Raw genomic sequence first — 10,581 nt, 5'->3', positions numbered from 1 at the left:
CCCCCATTGTCTAGAATCCCAAAGAAAACTAACATCACAGGTAGTTAGATGAACTGTACACTTAGTCGTGATTTCCCCGTCTCCTCACTCGTACCCAATCAAGGAACAGTTTTTTTATTTTTATTTTTTTGGCTTATTTTTTTGGTCCTACATATTAATACTCCTTGAATGAAACCATTTTTCTCTACTTCCACTTATATCACGCTGGTGCAGGTCAATAGGGAGCTTTTCCTAGACTGTGGTCAGTTCCCCTGCATTCATACTCTTGCCCTGAGTCAGTCCAGAATAATCTTTCAAAAATTCTTTCACTCCGTTGTTTAAATTCTTTTGGAGGTTTTCTGTTCTCTGGGAATAAAGAAGGAAATCCTCAGCATTTCCTAAAAGCTTTGCATGATCGGGATTTAGTTCTTTCTACACCACCACTTCACACTAGCCATATGTGGTTTAATTGATAACATGGACTCTGCTTGCTAAGGAAGGGGTAAGTCTTTTCAGTCTGGAATACATAGCCATGCCCATCTATTTTACCTAATTTATCATCAGAGAGTGCCTCAAACATACAGCATTTAATAAACATGCTTAGATGACACCACACCCACAGGTTTTCCTACAAATTTCACTTCCATTCTGTGACACACCTACCACCTTCCCTGTCACCACTACAAAGACTAGGTCAGGACCCCTAGTTTTAATATCTTAGACAATCCTTTCCATCTTTATTAGAATCACAGCTAAATACTTACATTCTAAGTTAAGAGGGCTTTTTAAAAATATTGGCCTCCCAAACTAAAATGTGAACATAAGGAAGCTAGGATCTTGAAATTTGTCGGCCTTAGTCTCATATATAGTACCCAAAAAATATGTATTTGTTGAATTAAGAAAGGAACAATCAATCAAAAAGGCACAAGGGGCTTAAATGTTGTAATTTGTTTCCTTGGGCTCAGGAACTTTCATGTCTGGGCCAAAGTGAAATCCTTGCTAAGGCACACACAACTATCTTGGTAACCAATAAATAGAGCACCTGCTTTCTTGCTTTTATCCATTATAATTTTATTCAACTAGCATTTATATAGTATCCTTTAATAAGCAGGAGATTATTCAATCAATATTCTTTTACAGAGTGTTAGTTATAGATACTCTACTAAAAGCTGCATACTCCTTTAAAGTTCTGAAATGCTATTAGAGATTATCCCTCTGGTGCCTACTGGCCTGGTATCTGCCACATAGAGGTGCAGATATATTTTTAATTCTTATTATTTTTAGAAGTAATGAAGTTACTTTGGGAAATATTAGGCAGATTATAAAAGGCTTTGTGCCCAAGTCATCCTTGACTCACAGCATGAAAAAGGAACTTATGTTATATAATTAAGTTGCCACAATATCTGCACAATTTACTGCAGTAAAATTGTATTGATGGAAAATTAAGATCAAGGTACTTGACTATGGATTTTAAAAAATGGCTTAATATTGTCCTTTGCAGAAGTCTGCCATGCAATATTCAACAGATCTCTTTCAAAGCATATTACCATCATCATTCATAAATCTAGGGTCTTTGATGTAGAAATTCCATAAGCAAGAGAATCTCATGAACAGTTAAGGAAATTTCTGATTTTCAGTAGCACATCTCAGCTTTGTTTGTATATATATATTATTAAATATTCTTGACTTATGTTCCTATACAGGACTTAAGGTTTGCTAGCAATCCCTTAGGTTCCAAACTTCTGTCTTTAGTGATTTTTTTTTCTGTCTGCTTGTTCTATCAGTTTTTGAGAGAGACATGTTAAAAATCTCCTACTATAATTGTGGACTTATCTATTCTCTCTTTTATTTCTGTCAGATTTTGCTTTATATATCTAAAGGCTATGAAACGGATGGACATAAATTTAGGCTTACTATTTCCTCCTGATGAAGTCACCCAATATTTTGAAATATATGTTTTGTCTTTACCATTATCTCTTCCCTTAAAGTTTACTTTGACAAATATTAGCACAACTTCACTGACTCTTTCAGGCTAGTGTATGGCTGATGTATCTTTTTAATATCCTTTTGCTTTCAAATTTTATGCATCCTTATATTAAAAGGTGAGTCTCCTATCAGCAGCACACAGTTGGATTTTATTGTTTAATCCAATCTAACAATATGTTTTAACTTTAGTATTTAATCTACTTAACATAATTACTAATATTTATGTATTTATATCTACAATTGTAGTATTTACTTGTTCCCCCATCTGCATCTATTTTTCCCTTATTTGTTTTTATGTTTCTCTGTTTCTCCTTTCTTGCTGTAATTCCCAGCCTGGGGCAAAATACCTTTGAAACCAAAATCAAAGGGAGAAATAAAATGAGAGAAACCTGTTTATTGCTCACAAGCAGCCGTCCACTTCTGCTCTCCCATTTCTCTCGAGACCCAGCTGCAAAATGGGACTCCACCCAACTTCTCCAGATATGCTCTCACCTCCCCTTGTAATTACTTATTGATAAGGAGATGGGCTATTTCTCTCCACCCCTGGAAAGACCTATTGATATGGACATGAACTAAGGCCAGGTGAGAGATTCTGGAAATATGGTAATTTTAACCATACTTGCCTTTTTCTTGAATAATCAATCTTTTTATTTCATTTTCCCATCTATTAGTTTTTTAATTCACATTGTATCAATAACCTTGGTGATTAGAATTTAAATTCCAGATTTATTAGTGTCTATCTTAAACTTTTCCCACTTCAGAATAAACTTTAATTTATGAATGAAAGTCCATTCATCTCCCTTCCTCCTTCTGTACTCTTTGTCATCATATAATTCTATGTACATTTTAAAATCCACATTATTACTGTTTTAAATTCATACTTATTTAGTAGACATATCCACAATTGTATCCTCTTTGGTGCTTTTCAGCCATCCCTGCATTATATCAACTCAATCTGAGAAAACAACCCAACATATTTTTATGAAAATATTCATATATTTAGCAAAGTGAAAGAATTTTGCAGTGCACAACCATATACCTACTACCTAGATTCTACAATTAACATTTTACTAAAACTGTTTCACCATATATTTATCTAACTTTCCATCCCACTAACTGTCGGAGCATTTTATTATTGGACATACATCTAAGTTGCAGCCCCAGCTCTGCTCCTTGCTAAATATCTCAGGATACACACCAATAACTATAGTTTAATATTTATTCACAGTTATTTATTTTGAGGTAAAATGTACCTGCAAAGAAATGTACAAATCGTAAGAATATCATTCAATGAGTTTTGCTATGTATCTAGTGGTACCTCATTGCAATGTTGAGCACTTTTTCATGTGCTAATTTGTATATCCTCTTCTATATAGTATCTGGTCAATATTTTGCACACTTTATTGGATTATTTACCTATTCATTATTGACTTGTAGAAGTTCTTTTGATATCCTGGATGTGAGTCCTCTGTCAGATATCCATGTTGGAAATATTTTTTCCCAATCTGAATTTCTAACTCATTCTCTTAATGGTATCTTTCTGCAAGAAGAACTTTAAATTCTGATAAAATCTGAATTATCATTTTTCTGTTATAATTATTGCTTTCTCTACCCTGTCCAAGAAAACTTTGTATCTCCAATTCTTGAAGAGATTCACCTATGTTTTTCTATTAGAAGTTTTCTATTTTAATCTTTTACATTTAGCTTTATGAGGCATCTCAAATGAATTTTTATATGATATAAGGTACTATTTGAGGTTCATTTTTTTTCATACGGATATCCAATTGTTGCAAAACCGTTTATTGAAAAGACATTCCTTTCTGCATTTAATTTTATTAAATCCTTGATTGAAAACCAAACATCTATTTCTGAACTCTCCATTCTGTTCTGATGTATTTGTTAATCCTTATTTAAATTATACAGTTTTGATTACTATAGATTTATAGTAAGTCTTGAAGTCAGATAGGGTGAGTTCAACTTCATTTTTCTTTTTCCAAATTACCTTTGATATTCTAGGATCCGTATTAACTTTAGAATCATATTAATTTTTAGGAATCTTATCAATTCCTAAAAAAAAAAGCCTAGTGACATATGATTAAGGTTTTGTTCCCTTGCAGTGTCCAGCATCAATTATCTGTCTTAAAGTTATTTATCACACTCAACTTCAAATCCCTCTGTCCTCTAATCTTCACAGCAGTGTGCAGCACTAATCTCATTCCTAAAATCTTGTGCAGATCTTATCCTCATCAAAAGGTCGTCAGGTACTCTATAGCCTGAATGGTCAATGAGTGAATATTTTTTAGTTACTTGTCCAAACTTTTGATAGCTCATTCCTCCTTCATACCATCCGGTATCCCACGGAATGGGGTTATTAATATCTTCAGACCATATTGATTTACCCATGTGGATATCTGGTAAGTACAATCTTCTTCAAATCAATACACCAACCAATAGAAACTAAAATTGTCTGTGGCTGCAGCACAGATGTGTCCTCTTCAAATCTCTCTCTCTCTCTCTCTCTCTCTCTCTCTCTTTCTCTCTCTCTCTCATAAATACACATTCAAGATTTTCACTTATTTTAATCATTTACCAGCCTGAGGTCTGTTTGCATATTACCACTCAGTTGCCAATATCAGAATATTTAATGACCCAAAACAGAGATGTCAAAGATACTATTCGCCCATCCAGCAGACATTCATAGGATGTTTTAAAAGAGAAAAAATCTTCACTACGTCCTGCTCCTAATGGCTGAAACTAAGCCAAGTATTAAGATCATTCCCAGAGTTATCAGACTGTCGTCACCTTTTCTTTTCTATTGTTTGATATGACAGAAGACGTTTTGAAGAATCCGATTTAAATTTTAATTGAATCACACATTTACTTTATAAGGCAGCTATGTCATTATCAAAAATACAGCCTCCATGACACTTCCCTACATTTCACATGCTCTCTCTTACCCACCCCTAACATATCAATAAATGTCAGTTCTTCCAGTTTTTATCTCTGGTTCTAGATATCCAACTGAATTCTGCTCCTGCTAGTTTTTATATGTGGTATGACTCCAAGTATAATAAATCATGACCTAAACCAAAAGCTTCATGAAATATCTGTACCAAACTCAAAAAACACATCTTTTCTAAATTTCCCAAGTAAAATCAAAGCTTACTTTCTAGCATAATGTAATTGATTTCTTTTTAATAGACTTTATTTTTCAGGGCAGTTTTAGATCCACTGCAAAATTCAGCAAAAAGTAGAATTTGCATATTTCCCCCACTCCTGACAAATAAACAACCTCCTCCACTATCAAAATACCATGCTAGAGGGGTACACTTGTTATAATTAGTTAATTTACATTGACACGTTATTATCACCCAGAGGCCATAGTTTACAATAGAGTTCACTCTTCAGGTTATACAGTCTGTGAATTGTGACAGATGTGTAATGATTTGTATCCACCATTACAGTATTATACAGAATAGTTTCACTATGACATAAATCCTCTGTGCTCCACCTATTCATCCTTCTTTATCCCCTAATCTCTAGCAACCACTCATCTTTTTACTGTCTCCATAATTTTGGCTTTTCCAGAATGTCAGATAGCTGAAATCATATATTATGTAACCTCTTCAAACTGGCTTCTTTCCCTTAGTATGCCTTTAGGTTTCCTCCATGTCCTTTCATGGCTTGAAAGCTCATTTCTTTTTAGCTGAATAGCATTCCATCATCTAAATGTACCAATTTACTTATCCATTCACTTATTGAAGGACATCATTTGAAGCAGTACGCTTAGCTTCCTTTTCCTTTATCTTTTGTGTAACTACTAGAGGTTTCTTCTTCGAGGTAACCATGAGGTATACATAAAACATCTCACAGTTTAAAAAGTCTATTGTAAAGTTATATCAACCTAACTTCAATCAAAGACGACACTTTTTCAGGTACTGCAATGATTTCTCAGAAACAAAATAAAAAAATCCATGTAAGAAGAAATTATAAATTGAACTATATAAAATTTATGAACTTCTACCCTTTTAAAGACATTTTGAGGATAATGAACAGATAAGCCACAGACGGAAAGAAAATATTTGCAAATCATATATCTAATGTATTCAGAATATATAAAGACCTGTCAAAGAAAACACAATCTAATAAAAATGGGCAAAACGTTTGAATGAGCACTTTACCAATGAGGCATAGATGCCAAATAAGCACATGACAAAGTGCTGTATATCACTAGTCATTAGGGAAATTCAAATTATAACTAAAATGAGATACCACTACACATCTATCAGAATAGACAAAATTAAGGAATGACCATATCGTAGGAAGTCTTATTGAGGAAATGAAGAACTAGAACTTTCATACAACTGTTAGCATAAATTTAAAATGGCCCAACCACTTGGGAAAGCTAGTTACTTTAAAAATTAATCATCTACTTCCCACAGGATCCAATCATTCTACTCCTAGGTGTTTACCTTAGAGAAATGACAATACATGTCCACACAAAGAATGATATATAAATGGTCATAGTCTCTCTACCTATAGACAAAAACAGGAAATGATCTGGTGCCCCCCAACAGGTGAATGGATGAATAAACAAACTATGTATGTCCACTCTATGGAATTCTATCCAGTAATAAAAAGGAATAAACTACTGTCACATGTTATAGCATACATAAATATCAAAATAGTTTTACTGAGTAACATAAGTCCCACAAAACATGTATACATATCATATGATTCTACTTATGTAGATTTTTTAATTCATAATTTCTTCTAAATCAGTGTTTGTCTTGGGAAGGGATGTACATTTAGGTAACTATAGGGAGGAGGGTTTGCAAGGGAGGAGAATAAAGATGTTCATGGTCTTGATTTTGGTGATTATTTCATGGGTGTATACCTGTGTCAAAATTCATCAAATTGTATGCTTTAAATTACATAGCTCATTGTATTTAAGTTATACCTCCATGAGGTTGTTCAAAAAATAAAAACAAAACCAAAAAATAATAAATTATGACAACAGATTTGGTCATATGGTGAAATTTTGAAAACTTGGGACTGAATCGATAGACTAAATAAGAAGAATATGAATTAATGGCTAATTGCAATAAAAATATTTGATCAAGAAAGGAAATGTAATTCTGGTATATGTTACATGGTTCTGTTTTGAATAATGTTTTGTAATCATAATAATTTTAAAATAAATATTTATCAAATTATAAACAATTTTGAGAGAATGGGGAAATGAAGAGCTTATGTGGATAGTGGCATATATAAGATAAATTATACTCTTGTCCAATAAGTCTAAACTTAATAAATCAGCACTAACAGTATAGCCATACTATTAGATGGAAATAAATACCAGAAAAAATATTGGCAGGTAGTTACATCTGGATTTGGGAGGAGACAGGAGTCTGCTTTCTTATTTTGTAAATTCTGAGATGCTATTTGAATTTATAACCTACATACTTGCATTATTTTTGTAAAAACAAAACCTAATTATTTAAAACCCTAAGAGATTTATATTTCATATTAGAAAAAAAATTCAACCAACACTACTGAAATTAAAATGTTGGTGTCCAAAAGGAAAAGATTTCAGAAAAGAGCTACATTGATAAGTGTTCTGGATAACTGAGATATTACTGCATTTCTTTAGTTTTCCTCTTAATACATTTTAACACTTCAAGGAGTGTTCTGAAATTTCTAATTCATGTACAAGGTTTTTATGGTATTTGAAATCTTCAAAGCACTAGAGAAATACAAAAAAATGTCTCTCAATTCTCTTTAACATAAAAAGTTTCTCTAGCCATAGTAAGGAGATTGGTTATTTTAAAGCTGGCAAGTTGGTATAGCACTATCGATAGAAATATGTATTTGAGTCTAATTTTTCAGTTCTTTTATTGATATCACAGAGAGACTTCTATACTCTTTGTGTTAAACCTGTATCTCATGTCAATAGAATCTTTTCTGTATTTTAAGTTTGTTTTCTGACTGTGTCACACATGAAAAAGGAGATAATTCTCAGTACAGGTCATAGAACCAATTCAACTCAATATATGATATGAAACTGAAAAATAGATCTGATTTTTTAAAAACAAGTACATTTTAAAAATATAACAAAGTTACTTCTTAATATTATACCACAGCTGAGGGCTTGGGTCTTTACTATTAGAACATTCTGCAGACAGAACATTTTAACTGCAGACTTAGTAAAGGCATACAAGGTAATTAAGTAGAAACTCTAGTAAGTTAAGTAACAAATCAACTCAAGTAATAACACAAAATAAGCTTCTTCCAAATTAACCCTCAGTGCTAAATTTTTTAGTTGTGAATACTTTCCACTCCCATCTTTTTCTATTGCCCATAGTGTTTTGATTTGAATCCAGTCTTATTTAGCAAATTTAGTTATAGTTTGCCTAATAGAATGTTTTTATCAACTTTTCTCAAAGGTCAGCAAACATTAATTACTTTGAAAATAAATAATTTAGCAGCATTCCAAGTGTTCTCATAATAATATCAATTATGTTATGGATTTTAGGCTTAAGCTTTATTTTTGGAACTGGCATTGAATGTGATAAGCAAAAAAAAAAAAATTGTGTGTGCCTATCGATAAAATATTTAGCCTCATTTATCAGCTTCCCAGGTCTACAAGTTACTCTGGCTATTGACAATTCTGGGGATTACCCTTGTTCTATCCAGAGCAATATTTGTTTAAGTCCAATTTATTGATTTCCTAGGTTGAGCTCTTTGCTGAGATGACAGCACACAACTCAAACTACATACATTTTAAAGGTTGGAAGGGAACTTAGAAGTCATTGAGTGCAACCACTGTCAAAATAATGCCAGATTTCCTCAGACTATTAATACGTAAGCACCAGTCCCTCTACTGGTTGCTAAGTTCAGTGCCACTTTTCAGTTACTTAATGTGTTAAGCAAATAGGGCCAGCCATTGTTGCCCTTCCCACTCCTTCTGCCCATTCAAGACACAAAACAGAACAACACCCAAATCTGTCTCTTAAATAACTCAGATCCACCAACTGCTCTCCTTCCTCAATGTCAATTCCTTAGTTCAGGCAAAAGGAGTTTATGTAATCAACTTGGCACGAAGTGGCTGATTAGTCTCCTCAAGGGATGGTACCATGCTGCAAACTCATTGATCTCGGTGCTGAAAGGTTAGATCCTTGAGACCGACAATAGCTCTATAAGCACCAGTGATAAGGGTGTTTGCCATTTGTCCCACGTATATCCTCCATAGCTACCACCATGACTACTGAATGCACATGATGCTTGATAACCAAGGCTGACTGATGCCAACTGGTTGAGCTATACTGCCAGATCAGTTATTTAGTACTTTTTCTATGGTAGATGCTCTCTGCTGAGCATTAAAATGTGATCCAAATATCTTCATACCAAAGTAGGCTTGTTCCCCTAAGTCCACCCACAAGTCTTTACTCTAGCTCTCCTTGTCCTCAACCTTCTCAGTTTTGTCCTTCCAGGCCAATCGGTCAAGCCATTTGCCACAAGTTTGTATATATTATAACTATGAACCACTTCTATTTTTGCTTTGCCTAAAACTCTATCCATTGCAATGATTTATCCAAATTTCTATTTTCCAAAGTCATTGCTGATTAGGCATGTTCTTGAACAGCTGACATTTTTTGGTTTATCTACTTACCAAACTAATTCATCCATAAACCATGTTTGGATTTTATCTTTCTCAGTCAGCTGATTATAAGAGACTTCCTACCGGGCCACACAAAGGTGTGATCTAAGGAAGAGGCATAGGTATGAGAGGGGTGGATGATAGGAGAGTCTGAGCTGCCAATTTTGCAGCTTATTTCTGCTCTCCAGTCTTTTTCATGCCTAATCCTGAATGCACCATTTCCATTTTACTACAGATGGTTGCTGGGTTTGCCAGACCGATGACTTGATGAGTCATGACAGATCCCAGCTTATGATGGGAAGTTGCAGTTCATGATCATTTGATGACTCATAGCCAGGTCCTCTGTCTTCATCAGGACCCATTACCATTGTGGGAACTACTTTTCCAAACATGTGTGATTCTTCACTAACAATGGCACAGTCTTTCACCAAAATCCTAATGGTGTGCATGGTGGTTCTCCTCTTACAGCTTGCCATAACTACACATGGCATCTTTTCCTACCACAAAAAACCACCATGTTACATTTTTCTCAATCGTGTGGCCCAAATAGCAGGGCTTCTTGAACTAAACCTGGACTGCTGCAGAATAATTTCTTGCTCTTGTCCCCACTCAAAGGGGGCATCTTTTCATGTCACTCAATAAATGGGAGATCATGTAAACCCACAAGTTGTATCATCTACTTCTGTAAGCCACAGAAGCCCACTGGGCATAGTGCTTCCTTCTTCATGGAAGGAGATGTGAGATGCAATGATTTGTCTTTTTTCCTTTGGAGAGGATATCATGAAATGTCTCAGACTAATGGACCCCTAAATAGTTTACTACTGTGGTGAGCCACTTAAACTTCATCTCTCACTTTCTAGAGTGTATGTGACTTAACAATGCCCCCAGCATACTGGCTGCTTCGTGGTCATCTGATCCATGATGTCTTCAAATAGGCACCAATGTCATGTGTTCTG

This window comes from Manis pentadactyla, chromosome 3 (genome assembly GCF_030020395.1).
Source record: "Manis pentadactyla isolate mManPen7 chromosome 3, mManPen7.hap1, whole genome shotgun sequence".
NCBI lineage: Eukaryota > Metazoa > Chordata > Mammalia > Pholidota > Manidae > Manis > Manis pentadactyla.
This window is presented reverse-complemented; position numbering follows the sequence as displayed.